The sequence below is a fragment of the Silene latifolia genome, chromosome Y, assembly GCF_048544455.1.
Source record: "Silene latifolia isolate original U9 population chromosome Y, ASM4854445v1, whole genome shotgun sequence".
Taxonomy (NCBI): domain Eukaryota; kingdom Viridiplantae; phylum Streptophyta; class Magnoliopsida; order Caryophyllales; family Caryophyllaceae; genus Silene; species Silene latifolia.
Window position 1 is genome coordinate 379,498,848 of NC_133538.1, and position 24,544 is coordinate 379,523,391.

General features: G+C 38.3%; 1 long non-coding RNA gene across 2 annotated transcripts; it reads right to left on the reverse strand.

Moving 5' to 3' along the window:
* Nucleotides 1-4,003: 4,003 nt before the first annotated feature.
* LOC141627458 (uncharacterized) lies at nucleotides 4,004-24,544 on the reverse strand. Of its 2 annotated transcripts, XR_012537022.1 has the most exons (9): nucleotides 24,119-24,544; nucleotides 23,561-23,865; nucleotides 23,385-23,490; nucleotides 22,961-23,027; nucleotides 22,388-22,456; nucleotides 21,996-22,273; nucleotides 5,896-5,961; nucleotides 5,712-5,800; nucleotides 5,402-5,612 (listed from the first exon to the last, which is right to left on the reverse strand). It is a non-coding gene; the product is annotated as an uncharacterized LOC141627458 (long non-coding RNA). The 2 variants fall into 2 exon arrangements; XR_012537021.1 differs by adding an exon at nucleotides 4,004-4,283 and having other exon boundaries at nucleotides 5,561-5,612; nucleotides 21,996-23,027; nucleotides 23,385-23,865; nucleotides 24,119-24,201; nucleotides 24,296-24,544.

The following is a 24,544-nucleotide window of genomic DNA, read 5'->3' on the forward strand; positions in this document are numbered from 1 at the left end:
AGTCACCAAGGTCATATAACAAAAGTAACTAATTTTCTAAAACTCTTTAAGTTTATTGGTAGTTAGAGTATTATTGAATCATATATCATAAGATATTACAATAGGGCCCGTGCATCGCATGGTGTAATACTCATGATTTGATAGCATTTTATCTAGCGTTTGGGTTTTGAAGGCATGTGTATTATTCAACCTTCTTATAACTCAGTGGTTGAATGTAGGGCGAATGTAGATTGAACTTAATAAAGAAACTTTACAGCCAGTACATTCGCGCTACATTCGACCTACATTCGTGTCGCATGTGCTTGTACCTTAACCTTCAGCCAGTACGTTCGCGCTACATTCGAGGTCTGTTATTTACATTCGCCCTTTGTCCTAATTACCTTAGTTGGGGAGGTGTATTTGGTTTGGGTGTTATCTATACTACCATATATGTAATTTCCTATAACCTTCCTATAACCTAATCTACAACTATAAATAATCTTCTTCATACCCACACCATCACTTTTATTCCACATCAAAAACTCAACATATAACTTGTGAGGAAGAGTAGTTTTGTGAGACAACTTTAAGATGGAGTTTTCACCTCACACTAAATTAATAGTGGTAAGTTATCTAATCACCTTACATCAATTGTTTACATTTGACCAAAGACAGACCTTGACCGCTGTTTTGACCGGACCGTTGACCGACGGGTTGACCACCGTCGGGTTGGCCGTGTATGAGGGATGAGTTTGGGATAATTTTGAGTGATTGTTTGGGTATTTTACATCTTAAATTAATCAATAAGAATAGTTTATAATGGTATACAATCTAATTGTTGTTTAGGTGGTGGATTTGTGGAAGAGGCTTTCTAAGTTTAATTATTGATTGAATTGTGAAGATTTGCTAAAGGTAGGACATCTACTCAACCTTGATTATTTGATAAATTGATGAACTGATGAATTTCTTATAAGACGGATTATTGTTACTGTTGGAGCTTGTGTCCTCCACAATGAGTGTGATAACATTTATAAATCTCTTATAGGTTCACAAGGGTATACTTCGTATTTTATCAGTTGATTAACGATTACTTAATAACGGCTGGCTTGCTAGAAAGTTTGACGTTATTATCATACTGATGGCGGTGATCAACTGGTCCCTAAAAGTCACACCTAAAGGATGTGTTTGAGAGATGTGATTGTATGAAAATATAATCACATTGATGCCTGACTAAAAGGTTAGTCCATGTATTTGACTAAACAGTTAGTCAATGTGTTGATGAGACAATTATTTAATTTAATTAAATAATATTAGCTGAGACGAATTAACTGTCAATTCGTAAATTGAATATAATATGTTATATTTAATTAATGTATATAATGTTAGTTTGAACGAATTAAGTTGTTAATTCATAATTAAACATAACCAGTTATATTTAATTAGCTAATTATAAATATGCGATATTTATAGTTAAAGTATATATTATACGATATTGTCATAATAAATTATTACAGACCGACATTAATAAATCAACTGCAAGCTGTTGTGTGTAGACTTATTAATACGAAATAAAATAAATGACAATTTATAATTAATACACAATATATACATTAGAATAACTACCAAAAATAAGGAGATTTTTCTCTCCTTATTTGAGGAGTCACTCGGTCAAATAAACCGAAAAAGAGGAAGAAATATCTTCCCTTATTCCTCTCCTTATTTTCGGTTATAATAGGGAGAGAGGGAGATTATTTCTACTACTTTTTAACCTAATTTGACCTAGAATTGTCTCATCAAAACAAAACACAAAAAAACCCTAAATTAATTAGGGAATTTGGGGATCGATTCTAGCAAGAACAAAAGGGCATTTCTCATATCATCTTGGGTGCAACGATTAGGCGAATATCATTTTGATATTGTTCTTAGGCCAATTTTGCTAGGACCAAAGGTTGATTCTTGATCTATTCTATTTTGTTTATGCGATTCATTTATGACTAGTTTTCATAAATTATAATTTCGTTATAATCCTAAATTTCAAGGGAAGTATACCGATATTTCCTAAAATTACATGGTTACTGTAAGATAAATTATTATTACATTGTTGGCATAAGATAAATTGTTATTGCGTTGTCTTATGATAATTTATTCCATCATGAGTTTATTGTTACAATTTTTGTCTTGAGCATCTTATAGTTATACTATTGTCACTGCTGGTTGGTTCTCTGTTGTTTATTGGCATCTTGAAAGAGGATTGGTATTGTGATTGAGATTAGTAGTCGGCCAGGCACGGGGATGTGGAAGAGCCGTGGACCTGCGCGATTGTGGTCGATCAGGCACGGTGGCGTGGGGTGACCGTGGACCTGAGCAGTATTTGCGATATGATGGTGTATGCGTCTGTGATGTGTCGATGGTGGCACACGGTTGTGGTACACGGTTGAGCCGTGAGTAACGGTCTTTTAGCATGAGTTCTATTGTTGTCTTTTGGTTACAGGTTTATTATATTATATATCGTTGTTTAGTTATCCTACTCTACCTCATGGCTGATCGTGTATTCGTGAACACATGTGATGAACCAAATATTGGGGAGCATATTGATTACATGTTAGCTTTTGTGATGTGTTGATGCTTGCAGGGAGCATGGGACGTATGACCTTCGTCGGAGTCTAGAGATCGCTTAATTTATTCAGACACTATTTATATTATTTCCGCTGCAGTTGTATTAAAACATAATTTCATTATTTAATTATCTCGTTGGAACTTTTGTTATAAAACCGTTTGAGGCACTTTATTTATATCGTCTTAAAGTACTTTGGTAATTGTTTGCCTTTTATACTTACTACCTTAGGCAACTGAGATGGTAACACCTTTATTTATCTGGAAATCTCTTGCTAAAGGCTCCTAAATAAATGGGGGTGTTACAAAGTGGTATCAGAGCGAACGTTCCTAAGGCCTAAAAAAAAAATCTAATGAACTTCGGATAAATCTAATAAAATGAAACTGGAGTTGAAACTGTTTAGGAGCCCTCTTCTTAGGTTAAGGAGACGTCTTCGATATAGCCCTTTTCAGTTTTGAGCTGGTCACCTCGAGGAAGGTTAAGAGAGTGGGGTAGTTAGCGTGGATGTTTTACCTTAAGGGTCTAACTATTTTCTGAAATTGCGAAAGTTACTAACCTTATTTGCGGGATGAGAACTAAAAGCTAAGAAATTTTTAGACGAATAAAAGGGAGGAGGTGTGTGGCCTATGAAATGGCAACTATAGTGGATTGAATTTCTTTTGAGCATATTTTAATTTGTGGCATAATTACTCATGGAAATTTTCTTGACATATAATGGATGGCATAATATGGAGAAATATTAATTATTTGAATTATTGCATGTTTATATGAAATTGGTTGTATTTACGTGAATTATATGCTTCGAATTACATGTCTAGAGATATGCGGAATATGTTACCCCTAACCGATTTGTGATCTTTATGCTATAGAATTGTCTTAAAGTTTAAATTTAATTGTCAAGGATTAAGTAGTATGATAGATGTTTAAAAGAAAGGCAAGTAGTCATGAATGGTGTGACACGAAAAAAAATTGTGGCAAATTACAAGGAATTCGTGACAAAATAATCTGTAATTGTAGAAAACAGGTAGAGCTACCCATTCTTTTATTTCTAGTGATCATCCTCGTACCTTATAATTAAGTAAATCTGGTGTGATAAAATATGATGTAGAAATACCCTCGGGGGAGTCAGTAAGTTTTGGGAAAGTGCATCAGGGTGTGACTATTTTAATCGGAAAAATTCTTTTCCTATGGATTTAATTGAACTTCTTTTAAGAGATTTTGAGATCATCTTAGGGATGGATCAGTTGGTAAAAATAGAAAGGTGGAATGCTACGCGGAAGTAAGTCAGTAATGTATCAATAGAAAGGTGCTTGGTCCTTTATATGTTTATAGATGGTGGAACGACCATAATTTTTATTACAAAACCCGTGTAACTGCTTGAAAACGGCATGTCTAACGCAAAATAATGATGCACAAGTGAACGACTAATTTAATAAAAAGAGGTAGTATTACACTCGCATAAAGGCAAATGCCTTTTTTTTTTGCAAGCATCCATAAAGATCGAGATTATAATGCAAAACGATTGCACTAAAGCACTCTGAACGAATACATAACACGCTTAGTAAGCTTTTGTCTCATGCCATAATGACACGCCTTGGAAAAGTTCACAAATAAAACCGTGTGGGAGTCATTGATGTTAGCAGAAGCGCAATCACCATCTGCATTGGCGATGCAAGAAGTTGGGCCTGGACTTGATGACTGTCTGCATTTAACATCTTGTCCTTTAAACATAAAAAACATGTCGTTTAAAGTTTAAACATTAAAAGTTTCCTTTTAACTGACATTGTGTTACAGTAACATCCCACTTTATCCACTTTATAAGTACTGAAACACAGCTTCATCATCGCTGCTATAATATATGCACTTTATAACCTTTTCAATGATTATTCGGAGATACATTTTCCTACTATGTAACGACACCAGGCATTGAAAAGAAGGAGACGGGCTAACACACAGTGTGAACTGTGAAGTGGGCATGTCCAGGTTAATATCGTGACTTTTCATAAATGCTATCTTATTTGCATAATAGTCTTTCTATTTACGCTAACTAAAACTCTCGCCCCTCCTTTTTTATAGTATTTCCCCGGTAGCTGAAACTTAGCCCCTCTGTTTTGACAAAAAAATAAATAAAGGTTATGATGAAGAGGTACTTTGCATAAGAAGCTTCAAGATAGGTAGAGTGAAAATGACAAAAAAAAAATATTACACACAAGGTGTAGGACTGTTCATATGACTTAACTTGAATAGCAGTTTTAACTATTCCTAAACTATATTACTCTCTACCTAACTTGATAAATAACACCAAAGACTTCTAATTACCACTACAAAGTAAAAACCAAATATTACGAGATTCAGGAGCGGACTTCAACCTATCATCAAACCAATCCGCTATTTAGCTAACTATGACTACAACTTTCTTAGGTTCCTAATTCTTAGATTAGAAGTTAGAATTCGCCCAGGACTCTAACCTATCATCAAACCAATCCGCAATTTAGCCAATTATGTTAATGCATTGTACATCCCCCAATAGCTAATAACACCACACTCAACCAAAAATTCCACTTATTGGACATTAGCTCACAAGTTAACCATCTCATCGAAAAATCAAAATCTCATCTTAAGCAACTCCAAAAACCTACACAATCAATAACCATTTTAAACCAATAAGTTTATGAATACCTACACAACGAACATCAATTGATCAGCCCCTTGAATTCCTAATTAAAATCGTCAAAATTAGCATGTCAGCAGTCGTGTACACAAAGGGGGGGGGGGGGGAATAGGAAACGTTGCGGATTTCATTTAAGGTATTAAATATCCAGCGTTACTTAGTCATCAAGATTATGAAGGTTAAACTTTAAAGGGATCGTCTTTTAAAGTGGTTTTAGCCGCATTTACAGTGCTATTACCAAGAAGAGCCCACCAAGACATATTTAAGGATGAAATCTCAAAATTGATATATAATACCATGGTTTGGAAGTAACCAAGCACCATGCTTAGCGACAAAGATAAATACAATCTCCAAGGATTAAATCATAAAATTATGTGTCAAATAAAGGCAAGAATAAATCAACCTAAGGTAATCAAATTTATAAGGTAGTTCACTGAAAAATTCTACCTGTTGCAAAGATGACAATAGCGCTCGTAACTTTCCTTCTATTCCAGGGCCCATCTCGTCATCTCCCCGTCCATGGCATCAGCGAGTCTCTAAAACACCAGTAGATAAAAGCACAGTAAGGCAACGAGATTACAAGACTATGCATTCAACTTTCACACTTCTTGAATGATCAATAGATACTTACATGTTTTCCTTCCTGCTCCTGTCGAGCTTTGAATTCATGTCGGTTCATATTAGCCACAGCATATTCCTAGATGTATTTGCAACATAAAACTGAATTAAACTAATTTGAACCAGAGCATTAATTCAGTAGCAAAATAACCAGTATGACATAAAGTCAGATAAGAATGTTTTCCGTCAAGATCTAAGATAAGCCATCGATCAAGAAGTAGATTCATAGACCAAGGTATACATGGTATATAGTAGGAGGTAAGACATAAAGCAATAATTTATGTAACTTACCACACTACTACTGTCCAATAAAGCAATGATATTAACAAAACTAAATATGCTAAAATTTTGAAGCATTTGGGTTCATTCATGTTGACCTAAAGTCGAAAAACTAATGACGGGCTATTGGAGCTAAAGATTATCAATTATGAGAAACAAATAATTATTTGTAATGTAATGTTCTAACTTCTATCACCAAAAATCAGATGCCTTTAGACATTTAAGTATATGAGGGGACCTCTTGCCTCTTAACAATGACTTTCGACTTCACTACTCAAGCAAGAAAAAGGGCTCCGGATATTTGGAGTAAAAGACGTGCATAGACTTATTGCATAGTTGAATAAGAAGGGGTGGGTGATCAATTTAAATTTTCCATAGCACCACCATTGCTGATATGGCTAAAGTCGTATTACCAAATCAAAGTAAAACTATCTCAGGACTAACAAGAATAGCTAGTGATAAGACAGGTATCGAATCCACAGGGAGGCGGTAAAAGCTAAGTCTAAGAGTATTTAAGCTGTCTAGAAGTAACCGATTTCGGGGGGTTTTGTTTTGAGTTGATTCTAACAAACTAATTGCAATGTAAATAAAGGATGAATAACAATATTATTAAAAGTCTAGGAATTAGGTTCACTAGGTCAATCAGTCGGGGATTATCAATCAATTACTAGATTTATCAAGTTGTTTAAGGTCATAAGATCGGTCGACTCCATTATGCCCTTTAGATTGATTCTAACATGCGGTCGCTATGATTAGATACTTTCTATTTGATTATCGCAGCCTATATCAATTCTAACCCGGTCGGCGATAGGATCGATTTGCTACACTAATTAATAACTCAGGCGTCAAGTTGATTAACTAGAAGAATTACAATAATCAAACAAAAACTTTAACGATATCAATAGCAACTAATTGACTTTCCCTTTTAATTAACCTAGATCCCCTTCATCCTAGATGAGGGGATTAACTACTCATAATTATAATAACAACAATTAATATGATTAAAGATGAAAACATAATTGCAAGCATAAAACAATAATTGAAGAACATAAAACAATAATGATTAATTAACGAGGAAAGATTAGTACCATACAAGGGAAAGATTAGGGTTCTAAGAGAGTTTTCCAGCAATACCCAAGCAAAATATAACGTAGTCTAACAATAAAACACGAGTCTTTAATTTATAACAAAAGATTAACGTTTTAGGAAATTCCGGAAATAAACCCGCGAGAGAGAGGATCCTCGATCGAGTCGAGGTGACTCGATCGAGGACAGCTGCTCGATCGAGTCAGCAGTGACTCGATCGAGGAACTTGCTTCACAGGTTCTTTCTTCTCTTCTTTCACTTCTAGTCTTCATGATTCCTCGTTTCCCGTGCCATGCTTCGTGTATTCTTCTATGCCGTCTCCGCCATGCTAATCTTAGCTTGATCATACTCATAACGAGTCATTTCTGTATCAAAACACAAAATAGCGGCAGTATCGACAATTCATTGAAATAAAGCATATAAATGATATGATAGGCATGAAACGGTATGTAAAACGGTATAAAGGGAGCTATAAAAGTATATATGAAAGTGATACATCAAACTCCCCCAAACCAAACCTTTGCTTGTCCTCAAGCAAAGCAGTCAGACCAAACAAAGAACAACAAACATATGGTGAATGAATAACTCAGAGCAAATGTCTAGGCACATACAAGACTCAGCTGTCCATATCTAGAACAAAGTAATGACCAAAATGGTGCTAATAAAACAAATTCAAAAGCACGGGTAATAGACTAACGCAACTCTTACTCAAGATGTGACATGATACCGAGACTCAACCAAATACTTTTCAACCTTGCAAGACCATTTTGTTGGATTCTCGCGGTTTCACTCATGCACTCATAATGGGTGAGATATATGTAAGATAGAAAGAGGTAAGACTCTCACTCAACTTATGAGATATGCATGCAATCTAATGTGATAAGAGATTCTCCAACTAATACGCATTCACGAAACAGACCAAGTACATGTATCAAGGACAGAATGGTGGTAAAGTGGCATGGGTATAGAAGTGGCTTGTGCAAAAGCACGTATGGATATGTGAGGCTCAGACGGTAGTCGCAGCACTAGACCAATAGCCAAACCTAATAAGAAGTAAAACAAACATCCAGCTGGAGAAATAATCTCAACTTTGACAACATATGAGAGAAATGTAAAGGCTCTCCAAATGTGCATTAGACTCCAGTAATTACCACACACAACCTCCTAACAAAACCGAATGAAGCATACATTTTTTTCTTCTTTTCTCTTTCGAATCTTTTTTTTCGAAACTCTTTTCTTTTTCATCTCTTTTTCTTTTCTTTCTTTTTTTTTTTCGAGACTTTTTTTTTCTTTTTTTTTTGCCCGCTGCTTCATAATACTTCTCTTTTCAACATAAGAGGTCACACAATTGCTACAAAAAGATAGCTACTACCCACATGACAATAAAAGTCCCAACCCAACCAAAGTAGCTATAACAATAAAGACTCAAGCAATCATGATCGTCCCGAAAAAGGTAGGCAAATTCTGGAATGTAGCTAAGAAATAGGATATAAAATGGCTACATGGTTCAAACGGGCTAACAAAACTGGGTAATGTAAGGCTTATTTGAACAATAAGAATCGCCTATCCACATGTACTTAATCAAATGAACGCGCAAAGCTAAGAAACTAATGTCACACTTATGCAGTTTGATATTACATATACCACAAGGAGACCACACTCATTAGCCTAAATAACAATGAGACCGGTTTATTAATGTTCCCGGCCTAGGAAGCTCTAAAGACCTCAGAAATTTAAGTGGTTTACCAACAAAATAAAGTCAAGTCTACTCGGCATAAGGCATATTATGACGGTCAAGACTTGAGTAAAGAGCTTTGTTTATCATAGCTAACAGGTCAAAACAACGTACATGGACAACTAAATGAGACTCAAATGCAAAGACAAAGCAAGTTATCATCATTGCTATACAATTCACCAAGACTCGATTCAAAATAAAGAAAAGTAAATAAAAACATGTTTTTGTATTTTATAATTTTTCAATTTTTTTGAATTTTCGGAATTTTTCTGATTTTTTCACACAACAATAAGTAAAAGCACACAACAGAAATAAACACACTCCCCCAAACCTAAATGTCACAGTGTCCTCATTGTGACGCCTACAGCATAGCAATCACACAGAAAATCAACAAACTATAGGACACTACTAATAAAGGAAAGAGGGTAAAAAGAAATGCAATAAAACAAAACAAGAAAGATAATACCAATTTGAATGCAAGTAGCCTCCCCAAAACCAAATGGAAAGAGAGGGATGTAGTGACCGGCTATCACTCACGGGCTCCAGTATCATCAAAATCATCAATATCGGCATATAAGGACATAAGCTCGGGATCGGGAACGGCACATGCGGCCGGCCTCTACCACGAGTGGCTCTCCGAACACGGCCTCGACCACGAGTGCCTCCGAGAACAAATGAGCGGTGGAAGTAGAAGCGAAAGAACGGCCAAACGGGCCTCTCTGGGAATAAGGGATGCCGGTGTCCTCCGCAAAAATGTAAGTAGGTGAGGGGGTGGACTGGAGTGTAGAAGGGACGGCCTAATGCACCAAACTCGGTGCTAAACTGTCCAAACTCCGTAGGAGTCACTCCGTAAAGATAGAACACACGACTGTCGTCACCAGGAGTAGTGTAGTAAGAAGGTGACACACCGCGATACTGCCCCCCGGAAGCTAAAGTCATAGCCCCCATCTGTTCCCACATCCTCCTCTATGTCAAAGCAGTGTTGATGCCCGTATGCGTCCTCACTTCCCGTTCAATGACGGGATCAAAATGGTAACCTGGAGCATAGCCTGAAGTAGGATAGGCTGAAGGAGGTGGAGGAGGAGCGGGCTGGAAGGAGCCTGGCAGGTGGGTAGTGGGTGCACGACGTCTCCGGCGCCCGCCGGTGGCGGTAGTAGTACTAGACCCAGGAAAAGTAACCAAAATATCCTCGGGAATCGGATAAGTAACGGGTGGGGTCGCTCCACGGCGGTACTCTCCTTGAGGGGGTCAACAACAGCAAACGGGCGCAAGGAAGAAGCATGTATGACTCACCGGACCCTCCAAAGAATGGTCCTTCCCATTCTTAATATCAAGATAAGAAATGTCATAGCGAAGGTGGTCATCATCAACAAGTGGCTCAAAGTCAGCCATGGGCTCATATGGGTCATCACCCTCAAAGTCACAAACAGCCCTAGCAATCTTGGTGACAAGAGCACCACAGTCAAGGTTCCCGTACCTCCCGATCATCCTATCAAACGCCGAATAGACAAGAGCAGGGGGAGAGAATTGGAATGTCTCCTCCCTATAAGGATTCAAGTAACTAGCAAGTATTAAGACCTCAATAGTGGAGGTCTTGCGCTTATCGGTCCGGCCATACAACAAATAGTTCAAATACCTCAAAAACATACGAAGACAAACGTGTTGGACATCTAACAAAGCCATAGCACTGACGTCCGCATCCATATAACCAGTAAACAATGGAAAATAACGAACAACAGACAACCCACCAACACCATACAAGTCCCCTTCAGTAAGCTTATCCAATCCCAGGATTTCAGAAAGATGGCCAAAGGTTAAAGACCGTTCAACATTAAGCAAACGAAATCTGATTAGGTGATCACTGGGGAAATAAGTAAAAGAGCTCAGAAATTCGAGAGTTAGGGCAGGGTAAAATAACTCGTGGAGCGTGAAAAGACCCTGCAACCCGATTTCATTAAACATGCCAAACATAATGTCGTCTATCTTCAAAGTGCGCAAAATTTTCCTATCAACACATCGAGTGGCACTCATAGACTTAGTTAACAGATACTCAAACCTGTCCTTCTATGCTTTGTCACGAAATTCGATAAATGGATAATCGTCTAAGGGAGACAAATCATCCTCCGAAGACACAATCTCTTCAGGAATCACCTCGGGTTGCTGAACCGGGGTTCTCCTTTCTCTAGTCCGCTTATTTCCTTGCCCAGAAGTCGACATTATTTATATAAAAGCAAGTAGAAAATCAAATTTCAACCTCATCAGAAAAACAGTCCCGTTTTTGGCAATAATGGGTCCGAAAAATCAAATTTTAAGACTCCAAATGACAATGAAAGCATCCAAAAACTTAGGGGAACATGAGTATGTATCATATATGGAAGATTCCAAGCAATAGAATACAATTCTAACCAATTTAATGCAAAATTTCTACCCGGATTTTAAAGAACCCTAATTCCCAAATTAGCAAATTAGGCATGAATTTCAACAAGGGGCTAGAAAGCAAGGAAATAGCAATTGTATACTAGCAATGGAAGATTTAATACAATAAACTCAATAATTAAGCAAGAAAAATCAGAATTTTCGAGACACATAGAGGCCAAATCGCGACTTACCTGAGCAATTTAAGCAATGGAATTGAGAAAATAAGCACAAGAGAACGATTCAAACAAGTAATAAGCAATTAAGCACAAGTTTTAAGTGAGTTTTGATGATGATTGATGCTGAATATAGAGAGAATGAGTAGTAGAGGAGGTAGAATGCAGGAAAGTAGTAACCAAAGAAGAAGGGAATTGAAAGGAATTAGAGTAACAAAAGCATAAAACCGGTGAAAATAAAACGCGGAACCCGGTCTAAATTGGATCCTCGATCGAGTCGCAGCTGGCTCGATCGAGGAACCAATTTCAGGACTACCCAACTTTCGTTTTAAACTTTTTGAAATTCTTCACTGGTTCCTCGATCGAGTCGCAGCTGACTCGATCGAGCTGATAGGTTCCTCGATCGAGTCGCAGCTGACTCGATCGAGGAAGTAGGTATGGGCTCCTTTCTTCGTCATTTGTTACTCATAACTTCAAATCCCGTCAAAATTCCTGCAAAAGACACTTGAAAGCATATCAAGTACCCTCTCCTCGTCCCTCCAAGTTCAAGGAAACATAAAAACAAAAGCAATACGTGAATTTAAATCCTAATTACAAACTAATAGTTTACAAAATCCGAGCTGCCTCTCGGTAGCGCTGGTTTTTGCGGTCCCGCACGACCGTAATTCTTCATCAGTAAGAAGAATCAATGGGGAAGAGGTCAAGAGCCTCTATTACCCCCACAAAAGCACCTTCATAGTATGTCTTCAAGCATTGCCCATTCACTTTGAAGGTCTTTCCTGTGTCAGAATGCAGTGTAACTGACCCAAATTTGTTCACATCAGTAACAGTGAACGGTCCAGACCATCTACTCTTCAATTTACCTGGAAACAAGCGCAAACAAGAGTTAAATAAGAGAACTTTCTCACCAACATGAAATTCTCTTTGCAAGATATGCTTGTCATGCCACTTCTTCGTTCGCTCCTTGTATACTTGAGCACTATCATAGGCATGCAACAAATTCATCTAGCTCATTCAACTACATCAGTCGTTTCTCACCCGCCAGTGAGGGATCCATATTCAGCTCTTTAATGGCCCACATAGCCCTATACTCAAGCTCCACAGGTAAATGACAGGACTTGCCATAGACAAGTCGGTAAGGTGAGGTTCCAATCGGCGTTTTCAAAGCAGTACGGTAAGCCCACAAAGTGTCATCGAGCTTCCGACTCCAATCCTTTCTGTTCTTGCTTACCACCTTTTCCAAGATTTGTTTCAGCTCTCTGTTGGAAACCTCTACCTGTCCACTGGTTTGAGGATGATAAGCCAGTCCTCTTCGGTGTGTAACGCCATACTTATTCATGAGAGAATTGAGATGACGCTCATTGAAATGCTTGCCTCCATCACTGATCACTGCGCGAGGCACTCCAAACCGTGGAAAGATAGTCTTCTGAAACAGCTTAACAACAGATTTATCATCACAAGTGGGGGTGGCAATTGCCTCCACCCATTTAGAAACATAATCTATCACACTAATATGTATTGGTTCCCAAAAGATGTAGGGAACGGCCCTTGGTAATCAATGCCCCAAACATCAAAAATCTCTACTTCGGAGATTCCAGTTTGAGGCATCTCATGCCTTTGCGAGATATTGCCAGTTCTTTGACAAGCATCACACGAACGGACAAAGTTAGTAGCATCCTTAAGGATAGTAGGCCAATAAAAACCGATTGCATTACCTTAGCAAAGGTCCGAGAAGGACCATGATGACCACCATATGAAGAAGAGTGACAATGAGAAAGGATGGCACGTACCTCACCCTCTGGGATACATCGTCTGTATATACCATCGGCACACTCTCTGAACAGATAGGGATCGTCCCAGAAGTACCTCTTCACATCATGCATGAACCTCTTCTTCTGCTGATAAGATAAGTCAAGAGGAAGTGTACCTCCTACCAAATAATTGGCATAATCTGCAAACCATGGGGTATTTGCGCACTACGACTAGAAGATGGTCGTCCGGAAAAGAATCATCGATGGGCAAAATCTCTCTTCCTGAGAATCTCAATCTGGACAAATGATCTGCAACAACATTTTCAGCACCAGACTTATCACGGATTTCTAAATCAAATTCTTGCAATAATAAAATCCATCTAATAAGTCTAGGTTTAGCCTCTTGTTTGGTTAAAAGATACTTTAAAGCTGCATGGTCAGTGTGTACAATAACTTTAGAACCAACAAGATAAGCTCTAAATTTGTCTAATGAATAGATAACTGCAAGAAGCTCCTTCTCTGTAGTAGCATAGTTGATTTGTGCATCGTCGAGAGTCTTGCTTGCATAGTAAATGGCATGTAACACCTTGTCCTTTCGTTTGTCCCAAAAACGCTCCAATCGCATAGTCACTGGCATCGCACATAATCTCAAAAGGAAGGCTCCAATCCGGAGATCGAATAATAGGAGCTGAGATAAGTGCTTGTTTGATCATGTCAAAGGCTTGAACACACTTGTCAGTAAACACAAAAGGAGCATCTTTATGAAGAAGCTGAGTTAGAGGTTGAGCAATTTTAGAAAAATCCTTTATAAAGCGGCGATAGAACCCTGCATGACCAAGAAAACTACGCACACTTTTAACATTAACCGGGTACGGGAGTTGCTCAATTACCTCAACCTTAGCTCTATCCACTTGAATGCCCTTACCTGACACCAAATGACCGAGTAACACCCCTTCAGTAACCATGAAGTGGCACTTCTCCCAGTTGAGAACAAGGATGCTCTCCTTACAGCGCTGCAAAACTTTAGTCAAGTTTCTCAAGCAAATATCAAAATCAGTACCATATACACTGAAATCATCCATAAAGACCTCCATGATAGACTCTATGTAATCAGAAAATATGGCCATCATACAACGCTGAAAGGTAGCAGGAGCATTACATAAACCAAAGGCCATCCTCCTATAAGCAAATACACCATATGGACAAGTGAAAGTGGTCTTTTCCTGATCCTCAGGATGAATGGGTATCTGAAAGAAACTGGAGTAGCCATCTAGGTAACAGAAATAACTATGACATGCTAATCTCTCTAACATTTGGTCAATGTAAGGAAGTGGGAAATGGTCCTTTTTAGTGGCCGTGTTCAACTTCCTATAGTCAATGCACATCCTCCATCCTGTGACAAGTCTAGTAGCAATCAATTCATTTTTATCATTCTTTACTACTGTAGTACCTCCTTCTTAGGTACAACTTGGACAGACTGACCCATTTAAAATCGAAATAGAGAAAATAATACCAAAGATCAAGTAATTTACTGTACCTCTTTTCTTACCACCTCCTGCATTGGAGGATTTAGTCGTCTCTGAACTTGTGCACTAGGCTTGTGGCCTTCTTCCAAGTGAATTCTATGCATACAAAAATCAGGACTAATACCTTTGAGATCGTCAATGCTATACCCAATTGCCTTTTTATGAGTTCTCAAAACAGTCAACAAAGCAGATAGTTGACCTTCAGTTAGGTTAGCATTGACAATCACTGGGTTCATTTCACAGTCATCAAGAAATTCATATTTGAGATGAGAGGGAAGAGGTTTTAATTCAGGTTTCTTTACCTCAGTTACCTTAGGTGTGACACCCAAATCGTATACCTTCCGATGTGGGCATTCCTCTCCAGTTAGAAGCCTCTCAATTTGATGAACTTCGGACTCCATGAACTCGTCGATCACCGGATCCGTGACAAGGGAAATCTCCGGAGGATCCTGTCCAAACACATAGGAAGACACTCATCAATAGTAAAATCAACAACATCTATACTATGACAAGTCTCTTCTATCATGGGGTTTTTCAATGCTTTTTCTAAGTTAAAAATAATCATATCATCCCCCACAGCTAAGGTCAATCTCCCTTGCCTAACATCTATGACCGCCCCCGCAGTATGTAAGAACGGTCTGCCCAAGATGATAGGGATTTGGTTGTCTTCAGCCATGTCCATGACAGCAAAATTAACGGGGATGAAAAACTTCCCTATTCGAACGGGAACATCCTCTAACACCCCCAGTGGGTATTTAATAGATCTATCGGCCATCTGAAGTATCATATTAGTAACTGTCAACGGACCCATATTTAACTTTTTACAGATAGAATACGGCATAACACTGACACTAGCTCCCAAATCACAAAGAGCTTTACTAATAGAAAGGTGACCAATTTGACAAGGGATAGAAAAACTTCCTGGATCCTTTAATTTCGGTGGTGAGTTAATTGGAAACATGGCACTGCACTTCTGAGTGTAAGCAATAGTTTCCACCGCGTCAAAGGATCTCTTCCTTGTCAAAATCTCCTTCATGAACTTTGCATAAGCCGGCACTTGAGTAATTAGTTCAAGAAAAAGGGACACTTACCCGTAGATTCTTCACGACCTCCATAAACTTACCGAACCTATACAGACTTGGATTTTTGTTGTCGGTGAGGAAAAGGTAGTGCAATGGTTATGGGCTCGGCTTGCTTCTCTTTAGAAACAACTTTTGAAACACCGTCTGCTAACAATTTGGGATCCTCGATCGAGTCGGGGTGACTCGATCGAGTGGCTGGATCCTCGATCGAGTCGCCTCTGACTCGATCGAGGAACCTTTACAGGTTCAGCTGCTTCGTCTTTTTTACTTTTATCGTCAGCTCGTGTTTCAACTTCGTCAGGTTCTTTCTCATCATCACTAAGCTCCAAATTACCCAATCCTTTGGGATGCATGTAGGGGACCTCATCAACAATAATGGGCACATCTCTCTCAAGGCTTTGTAGGTCGGGATTCACATAAGAAGTACCGCTCCTCAGCTGAATAACATTAGCTTGCTCATGAGCTTGTTTACCTTGAGGAGGAAGACCTACGGCCTGTTTTGATGGGTTTTGATGTGCCATCTGAGCCACTTGATTATCTAGCATCTTGTTATGGGAAATCAACTCAGAGATCTGAGTCGTCTGCTTCTGCTGCATCGACAAAGTTTGTTGCAAAAGATTGCGCAACTCTGCCATATCATTGTTCGGAGCTTGTTGAGGAATTTGTTGAGGAGTTTGCTGAAGAGGCTGCTGATATGGATTGTTGAACTGCTGGCCTCCTTGATTTTGCTTTTGATATCCCCCTTGTTGTTGATTACCGCGATTGTTAGGAGGGATATAAGGATTCTTTTGCGGTTGTGACTGCTGCGGGTTTTGCACATTCTGGCTAGACCATTGAAGGAACGGATGCTCCTTCGTTCTTTCATTGTAAAAATTAGAGAAAGGTGTACCTTGTGCACCTTGTCTGTAAGCCTGAAAGGCATTAACCTGCTCCAACGTGCTTATACAATCAGCTGCACCATGACCATCCAAACCGCATCTAGCACAAGTCTCCTCTACTTGCTGACTCATAGCATGAACTCTCTCTTTACTACCCAATGATTGGGTAGTCTTTATCTCAGCAATTTGGGCTGAAATAGTCTCCACTGTCTTTGCGCCGAGCACTATCAACTCCAGTACCTCGCGTGCTTCCCCTAGGATTTCCATACCTGGCGGTATGGGTAGCAATCTGATCAATCAACTTCCACGCGTCACCATCATTGGTGTTATCTTGAAACCTCCCATTCGCAGATGAATCCAAAAGGGCACGATGATTGTCAAACAACCCGTTATAAAACTGGTTGCAAAGGAACCACTTTGGGAAACCATGATGGGAACTCGATCGAACTAAACGCTTGAAACGAGTCCAAGCTTCATTCAAATCTTCAGTAGCTCCTTGCTTGAAACTAGTAATTTGATTCCTCAAAGCATTAGTCTTCTGAGGCGGGAAGTACCTCTTGTAGAAAGCAAGGGCCAAGGAATTCCAGTCTGTAACTCCCTCAGTATCCATATCCATATCTCTTAACCACTCGGCACTCCATCTTTCGGAGAGAAAGGAAAGAGCACCCTTAACTTGATCTTGTGTCACTCCAAATGATAATGGAATAGAACAAAGAGTAAGTGACAAACTTTTCCATATGCGTCGCGGGGTCCTCGGCCAGAATTGTCCCTCCAAACATGTTTCGTTCCACCAAATTGATGTAAGATGGCCGAATCTCGAATGTTCCATTGGTGGTAGTGGGCGCTTGAATCCTTGTGGAATAGAAGCCAAGGTTGGCTCGTAATGACCGGCTAGAGTAGGCATGATGATAGTTTCGGGAATATCAGGAATAGGAATATCAGGAATAGGAATTTCTTCCTCCTCCTCTTCGTAAGACCGACCGGCTGACTCTGTGGAGCTCGCCGTTTCGACGTCAAGTATACTCAAGTCTTCAACTTGACCCACTTCTTGATTAAATTTCCGTCTGTAGCGAAAAGCCTTCTCAGGTTCAGGATCAAAAGGAATAATCTCGGACCTATTAGACCTGGGCATAAACAGAACTAACAAGAAAGTGTGAGAACGGTCTCAAGGAACTGGGTTCCCTGAGACAAAAAGACAAAATAAACACAAAAAGACTAAACAATTGTTGCCTCCCCGGAAACGGCGCCAAATTTGATGTGGCTAAAGTCGTATTACCAAATCAAAGTAAAACTATCTCAGGACTAACAAGAATAGCTAGTGATAAGACAGGTATCGAATCCACAGGGAGGCGGTAAAAGCTAAGTCTAAGAGTATTTAAGCTATCTGGAAGTAACCGATTTCGGGGGGTTTTGTTTTGAGTTGTTTCTAACAAACTAATTGCAATGTAAATAAAGGATGAATAACAATATTATTAAAAGTCTAGGAATTAGGTTCACTAGGTCAATCAGTCGGGGATTATCAATCAATTACTAGATTTATCAAGTTGTTTAAGGTCATAAGATCGGTCGACTCCATTATGCCCTTTAGATTGATTCTAACATGCGGTCGCTATGATTAGATACTTTCTATTTGATTATCGCAGCCTATATCAATTCTAACCCGGTCGGCGATAGGATCGATTTGCTACACTAATTAATAACTCAGGCCTCAAGTTGATTAACTAGAAGAATTACAATAATCAAACAACAACTTTAACGATATCAATAGCAACTAATTGACTTTCCCTTTTAATTAACCTAGATCCCCTTCATCCTAGATGAGGGGATTAGCTACTCATAATTATAATAGCAACAATTAATATGATTAAATATGAAAACATAATTTCAAGCATAAAACAATAATTGAAGAACATAAAACAATAATGATTAATTAACGAGGAAAGATTAGTACCATACAAGGGAAAGATTAGGGTTCTAAGAGAGTTTTCCAGCAATACCCAAGCAAAATATAACGTAGTCTAACAATAAAACACGAGTCTTTAATTTATAACAAAAGATTAACGTTTTAGGAAATTCCGGAAATAAACCCGCCAGAGAGGATCCTCGATCGAGTCAGAGGTGACTCGATCGTGGACAAACTGCTCGATCGAGTCGTGATGACTCGATCGAGGAACTTGCTTCACAGTTCTTTCTTCTCTTCTTTCACTTCTAGTCTTCATGATTCCTCGTTTCCCGTGCCATGCTTCGTGTATTCTTCTATGCCGTCTCCGCCATGCTAATCTTATCTTGATCATACTCATAACGAGTCATTTCTGCATCAAAACACAAAATAGCGGCAGTATCGACAATTCATTGAAATAAAGCATATAAATGATATGATAGGCACGAAACGGTATGTAAAACGGTATAAAGGGAGCTATAAAAGTATATATGAAAGTGATACATCAATTGCCTTTGTTCTCCCTTTCCCTTTCAGTTCATCAAATACACACTAAAATATTGAGGAAATAACAAATCTACGGATGATAAGACTAAACAAGGCAAGAATTGCCCCTGCTTGATGCAACTCTTTCATACACGCCTCCCAGGTCCAAGATGTATAATATCATAGCTCATGTTTCAAAGCTCATCTTTATTTAATGAGACATCTTTGAAGCAAAACACGAGCAATGTGATTAAAGCTATGAGTTAGTAAAGCAAAGTTATAAGCACACCAGAACTGGTATGGTGCCAACATGTTCCTCTTCAGCAGAGACATTTTCATTACACATGCCGACGCTAGGCAGATAGTTGAATCAAATCAGCTACAGTACGATAAAAAAAGTAGATCTGAAGAAAAAAATTGATAATTTAAGCAAAATACAAAGAATTCTTGTCAAGCTCAAGATATGCTCTTGAAAAATACAGTCAACTACCAAGTAAAAATCAGGGAAGCGAGATATCTACCTCTTAATTACCCACCATTGGTAACTATCCCCCTCCTCCCAATTCAATGGCACCCTTGGATCTGCAATTTAGCCTCGCTATTAAAACTCGCTTTGACTTGATCTCTGAATCTATTTAGGTACATCATACTACATTTAATCTTGATTTCTATATCAATATCATGACCAACTTTAAAGTGACTTCACATAACAAAGATAGTCTAAAGTTAAAGACTTTGAGAGATGGCAAAAAACGAAGGCTCCACCAATAAGATGATACAATATTTTGGGTCCTCCTAAAACAGAAATACGTATTATATCAAGTTCTTTGATAGAAAGTTACAACATCGGGTGGATGGTAACAATAAAGTTACATATCCAAAAAAAGTGTCAGCACCGGTAACCACATCAGATAAACCTTACTCAACACAAACTGTACTGAAGCCTCTTTCTAAGCATTCTGTCTAACAAGAAGGTTTTTCGGCATGTATTGCTCTTTTTGGTCGAAAAGCTGTGACTTATAAACTACGAGTTTTAGGTGCTAGTCCTATTTTCTTCACCTAACAATATGTGCTTGAAATTTAAAACCATGCACACATGAGTCCTGACTATGTACACTGCATACAACCACACACATTATCAAAATCGCACCTAGTATTAACTAAACAAAACCACAATATTACAGAATAATGCCGTCCTACAATGAAATCAAGCAACACCAATAAATAATCACCGTCTCATATTTAAAGTCTATCTTATACAATAATCATTGCTAATTTAGACAAGGGGGCTAGGCGCTGAGGTAGATGTTATAATATGAAGTAATTACCCGTAGACTAAAAGGTACCCCAAAAAAATCCACAAACACAATTATCCGGCAAGAATATGTTAAGCTCTTCCCAGCGGAAGCAGCATCTTTGCTGACTTGCTCCAAGTACATCTCAAACAAATTCCAGGGAAACTGATTTGAGTACAATTTTGAGCCATTCATAATGAGTAACAAAAAACGAAATTAATAACTCTGCAACCCGATATCCAGATTGCTTCTTATCATATTGAGTAGTAATAGAATATTCACCAAGGCCTGACCGCATGACATCCGACTTTCTTCTACCATTTAACTATCTACATGCCCATGTCTAAGATAAATAGCTAAAATATATGTCCAGAAAATATATACATTTTGATTACCTACATAGTAACAATAGTGAACATGGTATGATTGAGTTTCTAGTGTCCTAGTCATAAGCTTAGGCTATGAACAGTTCATTGAAGTCATAAGCTGCCATTTTAAGTAGTGATCAGTCTCTCATCTTGAAGACCATGAAAGTTTCCTGCTAATTTGAAAGTGATGACTGAGGATACAAGCGTAACTTCTTATAAAACTTAAAGAAACCGAAACCTAAATGAATAGTTGTTCCGACCATGACATTTATATTTATTTTGTATAGATGATGACATTATTTGAACCTGAATCAAACTCAAAATTGGTTTCTTCAAAATTACGCCATCGTTTTCCCAACTACACAATCAAGCTAAAGACTTTATGATCAATAAACAATAGAAAACTCAACTAACAAAATTTCAAGAACAATTATCCACTCCACAACCAGTTATCTCAACTAACAAAATCAATGTCAAGCAAACCCCAAATTTCCGAGCAACCAACGAGGCAACCACCAAACAGAGCTATCGATATATCTTCACAATTCTCACACGAAAGTACATTTGGGAATTACCCTTGGCAGTTTGTATTGAAGTGAAAACCTTAGACTATATGTGAAAGCAATGAATCTGTTACATAAAAATAGATGAAATTTGAAAGGAAAGGGAATAGCAGAGATTAGAGGATAGAGGAGTCTGCAACTCTCCTTATTCATTCACTCTATCATGACATGAGAAGGCCACAGAATGTCCCTTTTTATATGGAGTAACTAAAAATATAGAGAATCATGGGTGGGATATACTTGTGAAACGGGTCAGGCGGTAAAATTTACAAATTTGAAGCGTTTTAGAGTTTTTAAAGTGGAAGGAGAGACTTTTGGCAAATAAGGCTTGAAATCACTACAATCATAAAAATACTTAATATGTCAATCTCTTTCTCTACATTCGTCAAGCAACCCTTCCTCTACGGCTTATCTAGAAATGTTGAAGCCGTCATAGTACGAATTGGGTTCAACATTCAAACATATGCGCAAGTATCAGACACGGGTAAAAAATAGGATTCAAAGGAACATAGCTCGGCGAACAAGAATACTTACATTGATGAGCTCTTTTCGTGCACCCTGCAACATCGTTGGAATTCCGTTCTTTCACAGTCAAAGCCTGGGTCTGGTCTTTTAAAGCCTCCAATTCCTCTTCCTTATCCTTTAACTCTTTATTGTTGTTCTCCTTTTTTCTTTGCATCGACATCTCTTTCCATATGTTCCATAAATTGAACAGCTCCTCTAATTTGCTCTATTACTAACTCCAGAGCCTGCCTCTTATCAATTTCTTTCTGAAGCTCCAATATTTTCCTGTGCCGTTGTTTCTATTCCCTCTACAAAACATGGGTAGAATTAGTGCGCGAGTCGGATAAGCACATTTTGATCAGGAGGATGAGTACTGCCTTAGTTCAAAAACATAGATAATAATTTTCAGGTGGGGTAATAACCTGCCACTCTTCAAAAAGTCTCAGAACATTCTCCTCCACTTTCTTGTGCTCAACTGATGTCATTTCATTCTGAAAACGAAAAGACACCATCACCACAAATTCATTGTAAGCAATTAAATTAATGCATAAACTGCCTTTACTCCATGTAAGGGTCTATTTCGGGGACGCAACAAGTGTTATCCAAAAGAGTGATTCAGCTTGGGCAAGGAAATCAGCATACCCGAACATAAGGTTGAAGTCGATTTCAAGGAGGGAGTCAACAAATCAGCATGAAATCATCAAACCCCAAAAACATCTCACAACACTATAAATGCCATGTAGATTTTCCGACTCCAGTTAGCAAATAGTTTATAACATAATAAAAGAGTCATATTATTATAATGAGACTTAAACGTGAAGTCATTTTCTCTAATTTCCTTAAGGGGTCGTCCTTCCCTTCACTAATTTTCAACTTCGGAAGACGATTATATTATAAGTGTTTCTTGTGGTTGATAGAATTACAAATGGAAATGCAGAATGAAAGGTTGGAGAATGTAGAATCAAATGAACTGAAAATGAGTCTAGCTAACTGACCTCTCAAATGAAGTATATCAGCTGGATTAGGCTCTAACGCCAATGCCTCAGTCAGGTTATTAATTATCTGGATCACAAATTCAACACCGTGGTAAAATTCAGAAAGCGTTTGTGACAAATGATCAGAGACGACTAACAAATCGAGGACTAAAAAAATGTCAATTTGTGTTATTACATCATATTCCAAAACTAAGGAACAATAAGTCTCCGGTTTCTTAGGAAACGTAGATTATACAAAGAACATCAGAGTCCCTCCCCTTTATTCTTACCCCTCTCAGAGTCTCCTAATGCAGCACGAGCTTGCACTCGACGCTTCCATGCCTCAACCATCTAGTGGATTTGCATCCATGGCGTACATACAAGTTTATAAACGCTCTTGTCAAAAAGAGCAAACTCTTTCAGAACAGAAGCATGAACTTGATACCTTGGTAAAGTCGGCAATTGCAGCGTCAAGTTCTTGTTGAAAAGCATATGTTGTGCCTCTTCTGATGAGCTCCTTTGGGTAGTTTGCATCCTCCTTCAACCTGCCACTAGAACCATGAATATCAGCCAAGATTGTTATCATAATATACAAAAACATTACCGCAGCAATCCACTCACTTCCCCAATTATTAAACTTCCAGCTCAATCAATTCCAAAATAATCTGCATTTATTCATAGATTCCATCCTTAGAGCTTAACCCAGCAATACTTTGGACAAATAATGAACCCAAAAAACATCAATCACCAAAAGGCTCTTAATTAATTATTTTTTTAATAGAGTTCTCCCTTAAAGATAGGATACACACTAACAGCATTACCAACCTCAGTACCCGGAGAGCTCCTGCAAATAGCATGGAATCTGACTTAAACTCGGGATGGAATTGAGATCCGATGAATAAAGGATGATCTAGCAGCTGAACAATCTGTGACACAATAAAATTTCAGAATACTTTTAGTAAAGATACGATACACTAACAGCATAACCGACCCCAGTAGCCCGAGAGCTCCTGCAAATAGCATGGTAAACGGGGTCGGATGTTTGCAACTTTACCCCGTTATGTTAACAACCCTTTAAGAGTTGCACCAAATGAGTGCTATTTCAAAATTTAAAAATTACGAAATTTTGAATGATCGGATATATGGCTGAAGCAATAGCTATACAAGATGAATTCCAACCTCCATTCGTTAGCCACTTTCATCTTTTCCGGTGAAAGACATATCAACACTTTCTAGTTGAGCAACCATATATCTGGATTCACCTAAAATACACAGCATACACTAAAGTCAGTCAAACAACATCAAGTCATTTGGAGTCACATAGAGCTGTTTAAGCTGATTGTCATGTACACAAACCTCATATCTATGCTGATGTCTCTCTTCAGCAAAATTTGTATTTCCGTAACTATTGACAGAGATTGAATAAAGTACGTTCCAGCCTCCAGGTCAAATTTATATGAATCTTGCAATGAAAGAACATAGTAGTAGACTGTTTCATTCATAATAGTGATTATATTCATACAGTTTTGCACTCGTGCATTCGTTGACATGACAATATGTTCTCCTTGAACCAAGTCGCATTGTGCCACCCAAGTGAGTTTTTGA